Source organism: Oryx dammah, unplaced genomic scaffold (assembly GCF_014754425.2).
Source record: "Oryx dammah isolate SB20612 unplaced genomic scaffold, SCBI_Odam_1.1 HiC_scaffold_17, whole genome shotgun sequence".
NCBI classification, from domain to species: domain Eukaryota; kingdom Metazoa; phylum Chordata; class Mammalia; order Artiodactyla; family Bovidae; genus Oryx; species Oryx dammah.
This window is the reverse complement of record NW_024070201.1, coordinates 36645637-36662124: the sequence shown is the minus strand read 5'-3', so window position 1 is coordinate 36662124 and position 16488 is coordinate 36645637. Positions and strand designations below refer to the sequence as shown.

At 48.9% G+C, this 16488-nt stretch overlaps 1 protein-coding gene across 1 annotated transcript in view; it reads left to right on the top strand.

Annotated features, from left to right (window-relative positions):
* INSC (INSC spindle orientation adaptor protein) overlaps window positions 1–16488 on the top strand; it is a 94294-nt gene that overhangs the window by 50789 nt on the left and 27017 nt on the right. The window lies entirely within an intron of this gene.

The window sequence follows — 16488 nt, the reverse complement described above, 5'->3', positions numbered from 1 at the left end:
TAGAGGGATGGCTGTTTTGCATTCTACCCTGTCTCTTTCCAAATTTGCTCAGGTTATGGGACAGAGTCACAGGGTCATGGGCTCTGAGGTGCTTTTAGCTGAAGACGGAGAGTTCATGGGCAATCTACTCATTTTACAGATGAGAAGGCTGTGACTCAGAATGGGCAAGTCATTTGTCTGGGGTCACACAGCAAAGTGGTGAAGGAGCGAAGGCCAGCCCTCTGGACAGAGTGTTTCCTTCCCATGGGTTCAGAAGCCTTTGTGTGTGCGCTTGCTTAGGTGGCAAAAAGGAGGCAGTGGCTAGACAGACAGACTCCATGAAGTAAACGCCTTGAGCACGTCCAGCTTCATGCGCGGAATAATCCTCTCTTCTCCCATAAAATCTTCCTCCTTAGAGAGTGGAAAATAGCCAAATGGGTTTGTTTCTTGTCTTCTTTCCTGCTGGTTGGCAGAAAGAAGAAGGGAAGAAAGCAGAAGGGACTGGACTCAGCAGTCCTCCAAAAGCAGTGGATTTCTTGGCTTATGAGTTTGCAGAGCAGCAGGAAAACTTCAATCCAGGAAAGAAAAACAGCAGAACTTTTTTTGTTTAGAGTGAAAACGTGTGCAGCCAGGAAGGCTGGGGGCAGTTTTTCCTTCCACCTTCCTGTGCGGTTCCCAAGCCAGAAGGCGAAAATGTGTCTTTCCCAGGCCAGATGGGCCGCTGGCCTGGAAGTCAGACCCCAACCCACGGAGCAAAAGGATGAGGGGAGTGCCCAGTGCCTGAGGGATTACTAAGCAGCCAGTGCTGACCTAGCCTCTTACATGCAGCCCTTCATTAAGGCTCCAAGACCTCCCGAGGTGAGTGCTCTTCCTATGTTCATCTTAAAGAAAGGAGCGCTGTCTCGGCCAGTGTAAGTGACTCTCCTAAAATCACGTAGTAAGTTTTGGAGTTAGTATTTGGATCCTGTCTACTTGCCTAATGCTCAGTCAATATCATTGACTCACTGGTTTAATAGATACTCTCAGCAACCATCCCCCCCCCGCCCCCAGCTAAACCCAGACCTCCTTGCTGTTTCCTGCCAGTGTCCTAATCTTCCCCCTCCCCTAACTGGCACAGGAGAAAGTCACCCTCTCTGGGCTTTCTCCTCCTCCAGATCAGATTCGTTTCCATACACAGATACTCGTGAAACAATGCTGTGCCAGGCAGTGGGCGGGACGGAGACTTGTCAGAAAGGAGCCCCCTTGTGGTCAGAAACAGCAACTACAGCTATGCAATCAGAGCTTGCCAAGTGTCTCCATGGACAGCTTAATGTCATTTGATGCTTACCTTGAACGTGCAAGCATACCCATTACACAGATAAAGAAACCGAGGCCCAGAGATATGAAGTGACATCTTCACAGACTCACACAGCTCATAATTCATTCATTCAGCAAACATTGATCAACTGTCTGCTGTTTGCCAGGCACTGTTTTATGTGTTGGGAGTATAGCAGTGAACAAAACAGACGACCACCCTGGTCCTCTCAGAGCTTACATTCTAGTTCATGGGGTGGCAGGTTACAACCTGTGGGCCGAAGTCAGCCCATTGTTTTTGGCATGTACAGCCCATGAGTTAAGTCATTTTTAAATAATTATAAAAATATGAGAGGAATAACATTTATGTCACATGAAAATTATGTGAAGTTCAAATTTTTGATCCACAAAGTTTTAATGGAACACTGCCAGGCTCCGTCGTTTAGGTGTTGTAAATGTCTGGTTTCTCTACAACAGTATAATTGGATAATTGCAAGAGAACATGAAGTCAAAAATATTTACCACCTGGCCCTCTACAGAAAATGTTTATCCACCCCTAATCTATCAGGTAATAAGGACATCATGGCCATGGCTAAAAATACAACGAAAGTGAAAATGAAGTTGCTCAGTCGTGTCCAACTCTTTGCGACCCCATGGACTGCAGCCTACCAGGCTCCTTCGTCCATGGGGTTTTCCAGGCAAGGGTACTGGAGTGGGGTGCCATTTCCTTCTCCAGAAAAAGACAATAATTAACATTTATTGAGTACTTGGTTTGTGCACTTGGCTAGACCGCTCCTTTCATGGTGTCACTTAATCATTAACCCATCAGTGCTGTCATCATCCATGTCATCTATAGAAGGAAGGAAGACTCAGAGAAGTGAAGCAACTTCCTCAAGGGCACACAGCTAATAGATGGCCTGGTGGTCATTTGATCCAGGATCACAAAGAGTCGGACACTACTGAGCGATTGAACATGCTCTGATGAGCTGGAGCCAGCCTGGGTTGCAAACCATCATGCCCACCCAGGATTCAGCTCCAGTGTGTGAGGTCAAAGTCCATGCTCTTTTCCTCCACATCACACTGTTTTCAAAGTTGTGAGAAGTTCTAGAGACGCCCAGGGGGTCCTGGGTCACCTGCCCCTCCCCCAGGTCCCGCTCACACTCTGTGATCTGAGTGCCGAGTGCTGGCCTCAGACACTCCGGTGGGGTTGCCACTGTCTGTGTTTAGGGTGGAAGGTGAAGAAGTCTGGGGATGGGCCAGATTGCAGAAGCCACAGCACGACAGGCTGGGTGGAGGCATAAGTGGAGAGCAGGTGCCCGGGGGTTCTTGCCCACTGCCCACTCACCAGGCACAACTCATGCCTTCCTTAGATAATGTCACAGCCTCAGTCTCCCCTGATTTACTGTCCTCGCCTCCTCCCCGAGGCTCCTGTAATTAATTGCCACAAGAAACGCGCTAAATTTGGTGAAATCCATCTTTGTCTGCAGCTACCCACGCCCTCCTCTTCCCGCCAACCTTGGAGCAGTTCATTAAGTCAAGCACAGACCCTGGCAGAGTGTGAGTCTATCAGGTCACCAGACGCCCCATCCATCCTCAGCCCTGCTGTGTGATGCTAGAGCTCTGTCAGGCTTGAGGCATTCACATGGCCATAGATTCACTTAGTCACCTGCTGCTTCTTTCTCTGTCATCCAGCCATTCACTTACTTTCAAGTTGCTTGCTTCCTTGCTCGCCCACTCAGTCCATCACCATCTCATTCTGCTACTAATTCATTCTGTCATCATGCGTTTGTTGTGAACTGTCCAGCGTGCTGAGGAAACTGTGGCCTCTGAGAGTCAGGCTCTTCTGGATGCGAATCCAGGCTCTACCCCGGGAAGAGTAACTTGGACACATTTCCCTGGGCAAGTTACTTAACTTCTCAGAGGTGCAGTTTCTTCATCCATCAATGTGCACGATGAAATCTACCTCCCAGGGCTGTCAGAGATGAATAGATGCACAGCAGTGTGGTTCCTGGCTCCCACTAGGCACTGAATAAATGGTGGCTGTTATGATTATGGTGCAGGTAATTCCAGTTGCTGGGGTTTTGGACATCAGTGGCCTCAGGGAAATGATGGTCTGGTGGAGAAGGGAAGGCTGGCCTGTCAGCAGGAAGGGCTAGCATGGCCAAAGATGCTGCCCTTGCACAGTGAGCAAAAGTGTGGAACACGAGTCCCCACAACCTTTCCACTTTACAGGGGAGGAAACTGAGACTCAGCTTGTGAAGGTGGAGTTTGGATTCAAAGCCTGGCTGGTTTCCAAAGCCCAGTTCTTTACACTCTGTGACCCCGGGAAGAGCTGGCCCTTTTGAGGTTGGCACCTCAGGGCAGTGGCTCTCAGGGAACCAGGCTCTGTGTATTGGTCTGGAAAAGGGGGCAAGCATGGAAACTCCTGAGGAGTTTTGGAGCTGCAAGATGTCAAGACAGAGCAAAGTCTTCTCCAGAGGTGTCTGAAGGGTCCTCCCCGCCTCCATTCTTTCTTTCCAGAGGTCCGGTTCCTCCTGTTCCCCCTGGGGCAGTGGGTTTCAGGAAGTCTGTCCTCCCCGCCGTGTGCCCTCAGCAGACAGTCACCCCTCACTCCCCAGTCCCTGTGCTGGGCTCTGGGAGGAAGAGACAAGTAACTGTGTTCCCTGCCTCCCACCTGGAATGGCCACGGGGTGGCCCCATGGGCATCGGAAGCCACAGGCCAGTGGCCTCACCTGTGTCTGAGGAGCTGGTGATGGCAGCGGCAGAAGGCAGTGGAGCTGGCCAGAGGACCGAGGCGGAGCCCCCAGGCAGGCCAGGGGAAAGTGGCCTCAGCAGAGGGAGTCCGCAGCTAGGTCAGTGGGGCTCTGAGTCTTTTAGGAGCTCAGTGAATTGGGGAAGCCCAGAAGAGAAGGCAGCATTCTCTGGACTCACTTTAGAGAAGATGGGGTGAAGAAAATGAGGGCCAAAGAGAGAGTGAGGAGGCCAGAGCCACACAGCCGGGTGAGAACAGATGGACCCAACTCCGTCTGGTCATCAGGTGACCAAACCCACCTGGACTGGTCAGGGCAGCCCTCGGGAGGACTAGAGCTGGGACGGTGGACTGGCATCACCAAGGGGAGGACTGCCAGTCTGTGGGGAGGCTGCAAGGGGCTAGAGAGCAAGTGGTTCCTCTCTGAACCTCCCTTTCCTCTTTACGGGGTTGCCATGGTGAGGTGATGTAGCAGTGTGGGTGGGGCCTGCGTGGAGGCAGAACTCGCCTTTGTCTGTGTCCCTTCCTTCTTTCCTGGCCTGTTTGTCTTCACCTTTTTGGGTTATTCTGGGGAAACCCTGCAACACCCCTAGAAATCCTGAGTCCTGGGGTTTGACAGTGACCCTGGCAGGCTTCCAGTGTTCTGATTGGCTCATGAGATGGCCAGGGCACTGCTGGTGCAGAGGCCAGGGTCGGACAGGGCTAGGGGCCAGGGTGGGGTTGCAGGTGGGTGGGGACTAGAGCCAGACTGGGGCCTGGGGTCCAGGTGAGGGGCTAGGGCTGTGGGGCAGGAACCTAGAGCCTAGGGCCATTGAGGTCTCCCCAAGCCTAATGCTCAAATGGCCTGAGACAACCTCCAAGAGAGTTCTGGTAATTGCCTCTTCCAGCCATGATACCAGAGACAATCTTACTTTCGAAAGAGATTTCTTTTATTCCCCCCTCCCTCTTATTTCATTTTTTTTTTTCAAATAAGGAGTTCATCCTGTGTTGGAGCCAAGAAGAGAGTTTAATGAAAATCGATGGAGAAATTAAAGATGAACAGCGGGGAGGGAAGGAGGGCTCAACTTCAAGTCTAAGAAGAGAACCATCAGTGATGAAGGATGGGGACACGGCTGCCTGTCTCCACACAGCTCCCTTACCCTGTTTCCTGGGGCAGCTTCTTGGGATTGTGTTGCCCTGACATCTGAAGGGCCAGGCTGGAGATAGGGAGACCTGGACCCAGAAACCCTGGGCAGGAGGGAACTGGGTGGGGAGGCTCTGTCTCTCTAGCTGCTGTCTTACAGGAGTTTCTTTCCACTGCCTGCTTCTTGTAGGGCTGCAGATGATCAGAAATAAGTCACATCTACAAAAAAAATCAACCAGTTTTTCTCATCCTTTTGCTCATTTGATCCATACAGTCATTTTACAGGGAAGGCACACAGAGATGGTTATGCCCATTTTACAGAAGGGAAAGTTGAGGCTACATGGCATAAAGACACTGGCAGAGGCAGTGTCATGTCTGACTCTTTGCAACCCCATGGACTGTAGCCTGCAGGCTCCTCTGTCCATGGAATTTTCCAGGCAAGTATACTGGAGTGGGTTGCCATTTTTTCTCCAGGGAATTTTCCCAACCCAGAGACTGAACCCGGGTCTCCTGCACTGCAGGCAGCCATCAGGGAAGCATCTGAGCCATCAGGGAAGCCCCCAGGATGTGGAGATGGGATAGAATTAGGCACTCTGCCCTGCTCCCCCTGTCTTTGAGATTATGTAGGGACCAGTATTATCCAGACAGAAGGCGGCCCTGCTGGCCCCGGGTCTGCACCGCACTCCAAACCTGAGTTTGAAGAGGGCAGCCTCAGCCCTGCATGTGGCAGCGGGGGAAGGTTCAGCTCAGCCGGGCCTCGGCTGGTTCCCATGCGCTGTGCAACAGCGCCACCTGGTGGACAAGAGCAGCAGCTGCCTCTGACATGCGGCCTTGTGCTGTCTTCTCTACTTGGCAAAACTGGTCTGAACCAGTGGTCAGGGCCAAGATGTGTCCTGAATGTGGCCTGATTTGCAAATTCAAGGCAACAGAGTCTTCTTTTTACTAAAGCAGCTTCCTCCCGGGGGAGCTTGGAGATACATCTTGTAATCTAGTGTTAGTTGCTCATTGTATCTGACTCTGCAACGCTGTGGACTGCTAGGCTCCTCTGTCCATGGTACTCTCCAGGCAACGATACTAGAGTGGGAAGCCATTCCCTTCTCCAGGAGATCTTCCTGGTCCAGGGATGAAACCCAGGTCTTCTGAATTACAGGCAGATTCTTTACAGTCTGAACCACCAGGGATGCCCTATTGTGATCCACCATGTCTCCAACCTGCAGTCTTCCACAGTGCTGGTCCTATGCCTTCCTGGAGCAGAAGCATTCCTAAACCCCCTAGTTCTCACTGCACAAAATCCACCCCTGCCCCACCACCCCACCCCAAGCCCAGTACTAAAGCTGCCCTCTGAGCAAGCCACGTTCAGCACACTGCCCCTCCAACACACAGACCCGGGTTGATGCCTGGCTTTCTGCTATGAGTTGACTTTGCCCCGCTCCAGCCCCGTGCCATCATGCATAAAGTGCAGAGATAATCCCTGCCTTCCAGACAGTGAGAGCCCAATGAGTCAACATACCATATGTGCAAGCTGTTTTCCCCTTCTTATCAAATTCTTCCACTAACCATTCTCAGGGCTTCCTTGCCTGCAGCACCTGCCTAGGCAAGGCTGTCCCAGTGGAGTGGCTCAGAGGTACTTGCTGATGTCGATCGATGCCCATCTCTGAATGGCCTTCCTGGCGGCCCTCTCTCTCGGAGCTCACATTGAACTTGGTGCCTCCCTGAGAGCATGACCTATACCCCTGACCTCAGAGCACTGTCTAAGCTTCCCCACCAGCAGATGCTGTCTTGCCCACTCCTTGACCCATCAGGGAAGTGACTTGCACACACAGATGAATAATTTTTGCTGCATGGATGAATAAATACAGTTGGAAGAGTTCTGGTGCATCCTTCCATTGCTAATGGCAGGATAGAGACTCAGAGAGGCAAAGTTCCTGCATCCCAGACTCCCACCGTTAGCAGCAGGACGGCACCCAGAAGGCTGGCTGCTGACTACTTGCAGATACAGCCTGTGAGCAGTTCTGGGCCCCCGCGTGGGGTGGGGTGTGGGAGTGAAGACGTAGATCCCTCGGCAAGGATGCACTGGCTGAAAATCTTTCTATAGGGTTTGCCCTGAGCCCCTTTTTGTACCATCTGGCCCGAGTAGTTGGTTCCAGCTTCCTCTCCCCTCCCTTTCTCTTCCTCCTGTCACTCTGCGCCCAAGCTCTGGTGTCCGCAAACAGACCTTGTCTCCAGACTGGCAATAGTGCAGAGAGCCTGGGGCCAGCTCCTCCTTAGCTACTGGTTTGCTGGGGAACCACAGGGAACTTTCCTCATCTCCGTAAGCCTTGGGGTTCTCATTTGCTGAGTGAAGAATCTGTTCTGCTGGTATCCAGTGCCCGATGAAGTGATCTTGGAAGATGAATGTGTGAACACAACTTTGAAGGTGTTGAGCTGGCTAGGCTGGGGTTCTGGGACCTCTTCCCTGCAGTCGGTGTGTGTTGTCAGAAGAGAACTGGGCACCTCTCCCTGTGAGTTCATAGACGGAGGCCTGTGCTTGAGAAGCGTGTGTGTGTGTGTGTGTGTGTGTATGGTGGGTGAAGGGCAGTAAGCTCGGCAGGGTAAAACATCAGTAAAGTGCGTTTCCTGGCTGTACTCCCAAGTAGTCTAGTGCGAGCAGGGAATCTGTCTGTAAGAATTCAGGTGTAAACATGATGCTTGTGTTGGGGAGAAGGGAAGCTGTGCCACAGGGAAGCGAGAGCTGCTTAGGACCCTGGATGGGGTGCAGAGGTGGGGCCTGTACCATCACGGCTTCCCCTGGGCTTCTGGAGCGGGGCCAGTGCCAGTTCAGAGACCAGCAGGGGAAGGAAGCTGCTGCAGCAGAGACAGTGAGGAGACAGGCAAGATAGAGTGTGGAGGTTTGGGGGCAGAATTTGACATGGGAGGATCCATTTCCTGGGAACAGCCTGGCACCAACAGCACAGAGGTGGAGGGGAACCAGGATCCACCTGGTGGCAGGTGGTGGGTACTCTGGTCACACTCAGAGACAGAGACAAGGAGAGGGACGAGTAATGAGAAAGAGGAGGAGACACAGGATAAGAGAGGAGGACCCACACAGATAGTGAACACACAGTTTCCAAAGGAGTGTTTCATTCTCCCTTGCGCTACTTTAAAAGTACAAATAATTAGTTTGGGAATTCCAGTGGTTAAGATTCTGCACTTCCACTGGAGGGGGTGTAGGTTTGATCCTGGCTGGGTGCTAAGATCCCATGTATTGTGTGGTGCAGCCAAAAAAAAAAAGAAAAAAAAAAACAATTAATCTGAAGCCTTGTGGTAACTGGACATGCAGTGCCCTGCTCCTGGCCTGCTTGGGCATACAGTGATCTCTCATGGTGATTTTAATTTTCATCTCACTGACAACTAATACTTTTGAGCTATTTTTCCATATCATTTCAAGCATTTAATGTAGCTTTTCAACCCCAAAAGGGTAGTGTCTTCAGATGGCAGCTCTTAAAAGGCCCACTGATCCTATGTTTCAACTTACATGTTCATAAAATTCGTTGACAGTGCCTTCTGTCCATTTTTAATGCAAGCTTCGAACTTTTGTCGGGCCAATTATATCTGCCACTTTGCATATCTAGCATACTAAGAGGAGATCATTTTTCATTACTGCATTCTATACCATTATAATTTAGGTCATTGACCCACCATTGTAAAAACAGAATTATTTTCCTGCTCCTGAGGGAGCAGGAGATTTTTGTTGTTGTTTCTTTGGCTGCATCGTGCGGTTTGTGGTTTTGTGGCATCTTAGTTCCCTGACAAGGGTTTGAACCCTCACTCCAGGTGGTAAAAGCCTGGAGTCCTAAACACCGGATTGCCAGGGAATTCCCCAACTTTTGATTTTTGCTAAATTATCTTAAATTGTTTCTTGTCCAAAGGACAGGAAGGAATTTGAATAAATATTTCATTTAATTGGTTTGTGCCATGACATGTACCTCTATGGGTTAAATTTTCCTTTGAAGTGTGATTAACAATTTTGTTTCAATGGAAGTAGAGCACTATATAAGCAGAACAAACCATGGGTTTCAGTATTTGTGATTACTGCAAAAAATTGTAACTTGTGTATATTATATGTTATACACATTAATATATATAATAACATATATATATATGCACATATATATACACACATGTAAAACCAAGGGCTTCCATGGTGGCGTAATGGTAAAGAACCTGCCGGCAGTGCCTGAGCTGCAGGGGACGCGGGTTCGATCCCTGGGCTGGGAGGATCCCCTGGAGAAGGAAATGGCAGCCTGCTCCAGCACTCTTACCTGGAGAATTCCATGGAGAGAGGAGCGTGGCAGGCTATAGTTCACGGGGTTGCAGATTGTCGGACATGACTGAAGCAACTGAAAACTCACTGACCATTTGGTTATCTTCTGTGAAATGTCTGTTTGAGACTTTTGCCCATTAAAAAAAATGAATTGCCTTTTTCCTATTGATTTACAAGCTTAAAAATATGTATTCTACATAAACCCCTTTGTCAGATATGTGTTTTAAGAATACATATTCTCAGTCCGTGGTTTGCCTTTTCATTTTCTTAATGGTGTCTTCAGATGGATAGAAATTAACTTTGATAAAGCCCAATTTATTGATCTTTTATAGTTAGTGTTTCTTGTCTCCATTTAAAAAAGGTTTCTGTTCCCCCAAATCATGAAAAGAGTCTCCTATATTTTCTTCTAGGGGCTTTATTATTTAACCTTTCACATTTAGTTCAATGGTCTATTTTAAATTACATTTTTTTTATGTTCAAGATTCAGTGTTTTTCCATATGATATCCAATGGAGCCAGCACCATTTATCAAAAAGATAAAATGGTACCTTTGTTGTAGGTAAAGTTATGACATGGGTATGTCTGTTTTTGGACTATTTTTTTGTTCAGTTAGTCTTTTTGCCCATCCTTGTACCAATATGGCCTTGGCTGAGTCCCTATAATCTAAATAATTCTTCATATTTGGTAGTATAGATCCTCTAATATTGTTATTTAAGACTTTCTTGGTAATTCTAAGTTTTATGCTTTTCTATATATAATTTAGAATCAGCTTGTTACTTTCGCCAAAGAAAGACACCTGCAGAGACTTTGATTGAAATTTCTTTAAATTTGTAAATAAATTCAGGGAAAGTTGACATCTTAGACAGTATAGGGTATTCCAGTCAATAAATGTATACCTTCCTACTCTCTCTCAGCAATGTTTTGAGTTTTCAGTATTGACATCTTACACATTTTTTAGATTTATTTCTAGATATGTTTTTATGCTAAAGTGTGTTATTTGAATTTTTATTTTCTAATGATTGATGATATATAGAAAATACAATTTTGAATATTATATCTAATGATCTTGCTGAATTCACTTATTAATTTTAGTGGTATGTAGATTCTTTGGGATTTTATACAGATTTGGATTATGTACATTGAAGAAGTGAGTGCTCAGTCATGTCTGACTCTTTTGTGATCCCATGGACTGTAGCCTGCCAGGCTCCTCTGTCCATGGAATTTCCCTGGCAAGAATATTGGAGTGGGTTGCCATTCCCTCCTCCAGGGATTGAACCCATGTCTCTTGCATCTCTTGCATTGGCAGGCAGAGTCTTTACCATCTGTGCCACAGGGGTACAATCATGTCATCTGTAAATTATGACAGTTTCACTTCCTCGTTTGGAATCATTATACCTTTTTATTTCTTTCTCTTGTATTACCTAGGGCCACTGTAAAGTATTAAGTAGCAGTGGTGATAATAGCTATCTCTGTCTTGATAGAGATTTCAGGGGGAATGCTTTTGATAGTCATTCACTTTTTCCTTAAGTGTGGCTTTATCATTTTAAGGACTAGAATACTGAGGCTTAGAGAAGATGAATAGCTTGCTCATTTCACCAGGTCAGCAGTTAACACAGTTGAGTTGTGAACCCAGGCTTTTCTTACTCCTAGGTTTATGCCGCTCCCACTGTACCCTCACTACCTCTAGAAGAGTGGGCTGAACCCAGGATCTCTGCTAGAGTCACTTGAGGAAGCTTAAAAATATTGATGACAAGGCTCCATCCCAGACCAGCTAAATCAGAATTTCTGGTGGTGAAGTGGAGGCATTACTGTTATAACGATTCCACATATGATTCTAATCATCTGAGAACCAGGCAGATAACCACCGATCTAGAAGTACTTTGGTACAGTTCAGATTCCCGCTGTGCCAGGAGTGCTTTATGGAAAACTTGGTGTTTTCATATCAGCACATGCCTAGCAACCTTCCCCTAAAGGGAAATACACTTTTTCTTAGTGACCTTCGAAACTTTCTCACAAACTCTACTCCTTCCACCACCAAATGCCTCCAGAGCTTCTTTTCAACAATCTGCTTTAAGGAAAATCACTTGCTTATGGGGAAATTATTTTCTATTTATATTCTTAAGTGATTTAATTCTTGATTTCTTTCCACCTCAATAATTCATCTCTTTCTTCATCACTGACTTGGCTGCCAAACTGGTTATATAACCCCTTTCATCCACTGTTCCATCCCCTATTTCATACTCATATTTGTTTTTGTCTGTTTTGGCACTTGACTTTTAATCGAAGATTCTTGTTTGAAAGAGTGAAAGAGGTTGAGTGGGGTCTGGGTATGTTCATTTGGGAGGAAGTTTATATTATCCTCCTGAAGGTGTGTTTTACTTTCTGTAACTTCCTATTGGGCTCCCAGCTCTCCCACCACTACTTAAACGTGTTATTTTATAAAGTAAGCCTTTAACCCCTTACTTTGTTCATAGACTTTGTCCTGAACGTTGCCCTCATTTGGTTTATATCCCACATTCAGATCCTGCTTCTGGCCTGTGGGCTCAATTATTCCACCAAATACTTTGCCCTGTCCCTTGGCCCGCACTTGACCTTGCTTCTTCGGATGTGACCCTGCTTCCCTCTCTGACTGTGATTGGATTTTCCCTTTAGCTGTACCTTGGATATGCAGATCCATCAATGAGCAGGATTCCAAGTGGTTCCCACTTGTCTTTTGTTTTTTCTGCAGGCTTCTTGTGTCCAAGTGGACAGAAAGGTGAAGGAGGAAATTCGGGGGTTCTTTAGGTCATGCTCCCCTTCCAACCCACAGCTGTTAGAGCTGCTTTCACATGATTCTGTTGATCTGTTACAATAAGCAACTCCTGACTTTCCCTAAAAATGAAACATGCAAAAAGAAATTAGAAAGTAGCAGGCGAGCGCCAGTGATACATGACGGGCCTTTGTATACTGGTCCGTGTCCCTTAGAGATTCACCGAAAAGCCACCGCTGCTGCTTTTCTGAAGGTCAGTGGGAGGACATTGCTCATAAATCGGATGTGAGGTATACAATACACTTGGGATTCCTCAAGGGCATGGTTTCCACACTCCTTCTCCCACCTCCCAGGGAGACTTTCACAATCTGCCTGTTCCCTCTTTGTCCAGGTTCAGGGTGCATCAGTCCTACAACCCAAGTAATGACCAGGCCAGACCATCCTCAGCATCACCTGAATGCCATCCCATGAGGAAAGCTTGTCACCAGGCCAGCCCATCCCACTCTACGTAAAAGCTAATTACCTCTAAGTGCTTCCAGCAGCAATCTCTTTAGGGATGTGAAAGTGCTTTGATTAGATTGTTCTCTTAGCATCATTTAATTCATGACTGAGGATGGGAAGTGGGTCTTTGGGGATGGAGGCTCTCCAGAAATGGGACCAGTGTTGGAGGGAGCTAGTCTCAGGCTGGGCTACTCCTGGGCCCACCATAGGAGCTGAGTTAAGCAGCCCCTGCTGACCTGGCCCTCTTGCCAGCCTCTTCCTCTGCTGCCCATGTCAAAGGCCCCACAGATGGGCCACAGGGCCAGGAGAGGGGGAACCAGGATGGGAGTCTCGGCTGTGGCATCACCTTGCTTCGTGGTCTGAGCAGTCTCTTCCCCTCCCTGGGCCTCTGTTTCCTGATCGTTCAGCCCACACTTCAGGCAGCTGAGGTTGTCTGTCGGGCCTCCGCTGCCTACTAGACACCAGAGAAGATTCGGTCTAGGAGCTGCTCCGAGTGCAGGGATGGGCATGAAAACTAGGCATTTACCAACCCGGGGGACTTCCCAGGTGGCTCAGTGGTAAAGAATCCTCCTGCCAATGCAGGAGGCACCGGAGATGCACGTTTGATCTCTGGGTCAAAAAGATCCGCTGGAGAAGGAAATGGCAACCCACTCCAGTTTTCTTGCTTGGAGCATCCCATGGACAGAGGAGCTTGGCAGGCTATAGTCCATAGCGCCGCAAAGAGTTAGACATGACTGAAGCAACTTAGCACACACGAGCCAACATGGTAAGCACTCTAGTTGTGGGCAGATCAGAGTGTGTGGAGGACAGAGATCTTCTGACTGGGGGAGGAAGATGCATGTTCACGGAGGAGGTGATTTCTTACCTGGGTCTGAGAGGGAGTGAGGAGGGAAGGCAGGGAAGAGGAACACTTCAGCTCTAAGTGAATTGGGTTTGACTTGTCTATGAAATATCTGGGAAAATTAGTTTTGGAAATGTATATGTGGATCTTGGGAGCCTTTCCCAAGATCAGGTCAAAGCTGGAGGGCTAGGTTTGACAGTCCCTATAGTGAGTCATTAAGGTCACTTGGGTTTGAGAGGTGTTGCTGACGTGGTCCAGAGTGGGCTGACAGCAAAATCTGGGTTTAAGAAGCAGTTAGCTAGGAGGAGATGGGCCCCGAAGTGGGTATCATGGAGGCCCAGGAAGAGAAGAGGCCCAGATGGAGAGAGTTCTCACCAGGGGGAGGTAATTAAAAAGGCCAGAAAAGAGAGGAATGGAAAGGCTGGGCTTTGCACCAGTGAAGTTCCCAAATCCTTTTATGCGTATGACCTCTCTCTTTCGCTTCTCCCTCTCCCACCCATTTCTCTTTGGTTTCTGTATCTCTCTGTTTCTCCATCTCTTCTTTCTTTGTTCCAATTGATCTCTGTGTCCGTCTGCCTAGTTCAGCATCGGTCACGACGCAGAAGCTCAGTTGCTGTTTGCTGAACATTAGAGATGCACGGGCAGTACTTTTGCTCTCAGATCCCTTCTGAGGAATGTAGTCGTTCATCTTACTGTTCCTGGTTGGGCGTTAATACAGGAGGCACTGACCTTCGCAGAATTCTCGTTCTGGCCTGCACGATCCAAGGTTGTCAAGCCAGTGAGAAAACTTGCAGGCCCCAATCCAGAGAGCTGAGGTTTCCCACGGGGTCACAACCTCAGAGGAGCCTGCAGAAAGGAGCCCTGGAGAGAAGTCCAGGTGGGGGACCTAAGCCAGGGTAGGGGAAGTGAAAGGACTCAGGGCCCCAAGTCTAGGAGAGATGACTGTACCTGCTGGAAGGGGTTAAGGTGGAATGACGGTGCCACCGTGTGGCGGGCACTGCATATGCAGCTCTTAGTTAATCCCAGAGTTCAGCACCCTTTGGGGTTTATCCATTATATATATATATATATATAGAGAGAGAGAGAGAGAGAGAGAGAGCACTTCCCTGGTGGCTCAGATGGTAAAGAATCTGCCTGCAATGCAGGAGGCCTGGGTTTGATCCTCTTGGAGAAGGAAATGGCTACCCACTCCAGTATTCTTGCCTGGAGAATTCCATAGACAGAGGAGCCTAGTGGGGTGCAGTCCATGGAGTCACAAAGAGTCGGACATGACTGAGAGACTTTCATTTTCATATATATGTGTGTGTGTGTATATATATATATATGCACACACACACAAAGTAAAGGCTCAAAGTAGGTACCAAAATCGTCCAGCTAGTAAATATGGAGGCAGGATTCAGAACAGCTAGGTATGACTCCAGAGGCTGTGCATTTCCTGAGACTATAGGAATTGGTTCAGACACTGAGAAGCCCACAGCCCAGTGGTGGGGGCCCCTCAGGGCCTCCTGATGATGAGCTGGGCTGGACTGAAGTTGCTGAGATGGTGATGGATATGGATATCAATTTCGTTTGGTGGCTGCTTGCTAGCAGGTGGCCACGTGGCCAGTCACTGGCATCAGAGCCAGAAGCCTGGGAAATTGACCCACTCAACAATTCAGGGTCACTGTCCAGGGGTCAGGAATCTGTGGGATCCAGTTATACATGCTGTCATGACAGTAGATGTGCCTAGATGTGAGCTCTGAAGAGGGTCTCCCTCCCTGATCTGGGGGATCTGGGGTGCGGGCCTTAAGTCAGAGTGGCTTCCAGGACGTCTTCCCGGAAGTCAGGTTGTACAATGGTCATTTGTGGGTGACTCACTTTCCCCTGCCCCTCTGCTCCAGTACACAGCCTGGCACTCAGCATGTGCTCAGGGAGGCTGTGCTTAGTGGGTTTGCCAAGTGGGAGTCTGGGCTGGTGAGTGGGCCCTTGGGGACCGTCCATTCCCTGATCTCTAGAGTGTATTCAGATTGGCCCATCTCCCTGAACCTGCTGGGGATTAGGTCTGAATCTAGTTTGGGTCTGACCAGCATTCCCAGCTGGGGCTGGGATGCAACTCCATGTGCATCCAAGATGAGATTAGGGAGTTGGACTGGCTGAGAGAGTCCCCCACTAGAGACCCTGTTGCTGTCTAGCCTTAGATGGTGCTGGAAGAGGGGAGGCGAAGAACCAGATAAGCTTAAGAGGTGTCTTAGGTTGCAGGAAGAGGGTGGCTTCCCATTTCTAGGCCCAGAGCAGCCCCTGTTTCTTCCCTGGGCCCAGGTGAGGTCCCTCCCAGAGGGCCTGTTAGCCAAACACCTGGCAGGAGCCCAGTCCTGCAGGGACTGCTGGCTGCTGTTTGCTCTCTTTTATTGAGCACATCCAGGTGAGTTTTATTGCAGACTGTTCCCCAGGCTCCTGTTTCCACATTTGTCTCTTTTGAGTCTGAGATTGCCAAAGGCTTTCACTGCTAATGGCCTTAGGGCTCCCAAGAGCATTTAAGGGAGGCCTAGAACATGACTGGGTAATTAGTCAGACTAAATGCAGCCCCTGGAGTGTGGCTGAAGCTGAGTGGCAGGAAGTAATGGTGTGGGGACAGGAGCCCAGGCCCAGGGCAGCTGCACGGGCTTCTCCTCACCTCACCTCACCTCACCTCACCTCACCTCACCTCATTTCACCTCACCTCACCCCACTTCACCTCACCTCACCCCACTTCACCTCACCTCACCCTGCCTCTGTCCCTGCCTTGCCCCTCCCCGCCCTGAGCCCGAACAAGGGAAGGTCTCCCTGGCCCTTGATGGCAGGGTCCCCAGGCAGGTGGGTGTCCTGGGTCATCTGAGGAGTACTGCTGAGCTGACCTTGGCAAGTTACTGCCTCTTTTTCTCTGAACAAGTCTCGCCTGCTCATCCTTGCTGGAGGCTGAGCTCAGGGGTCAC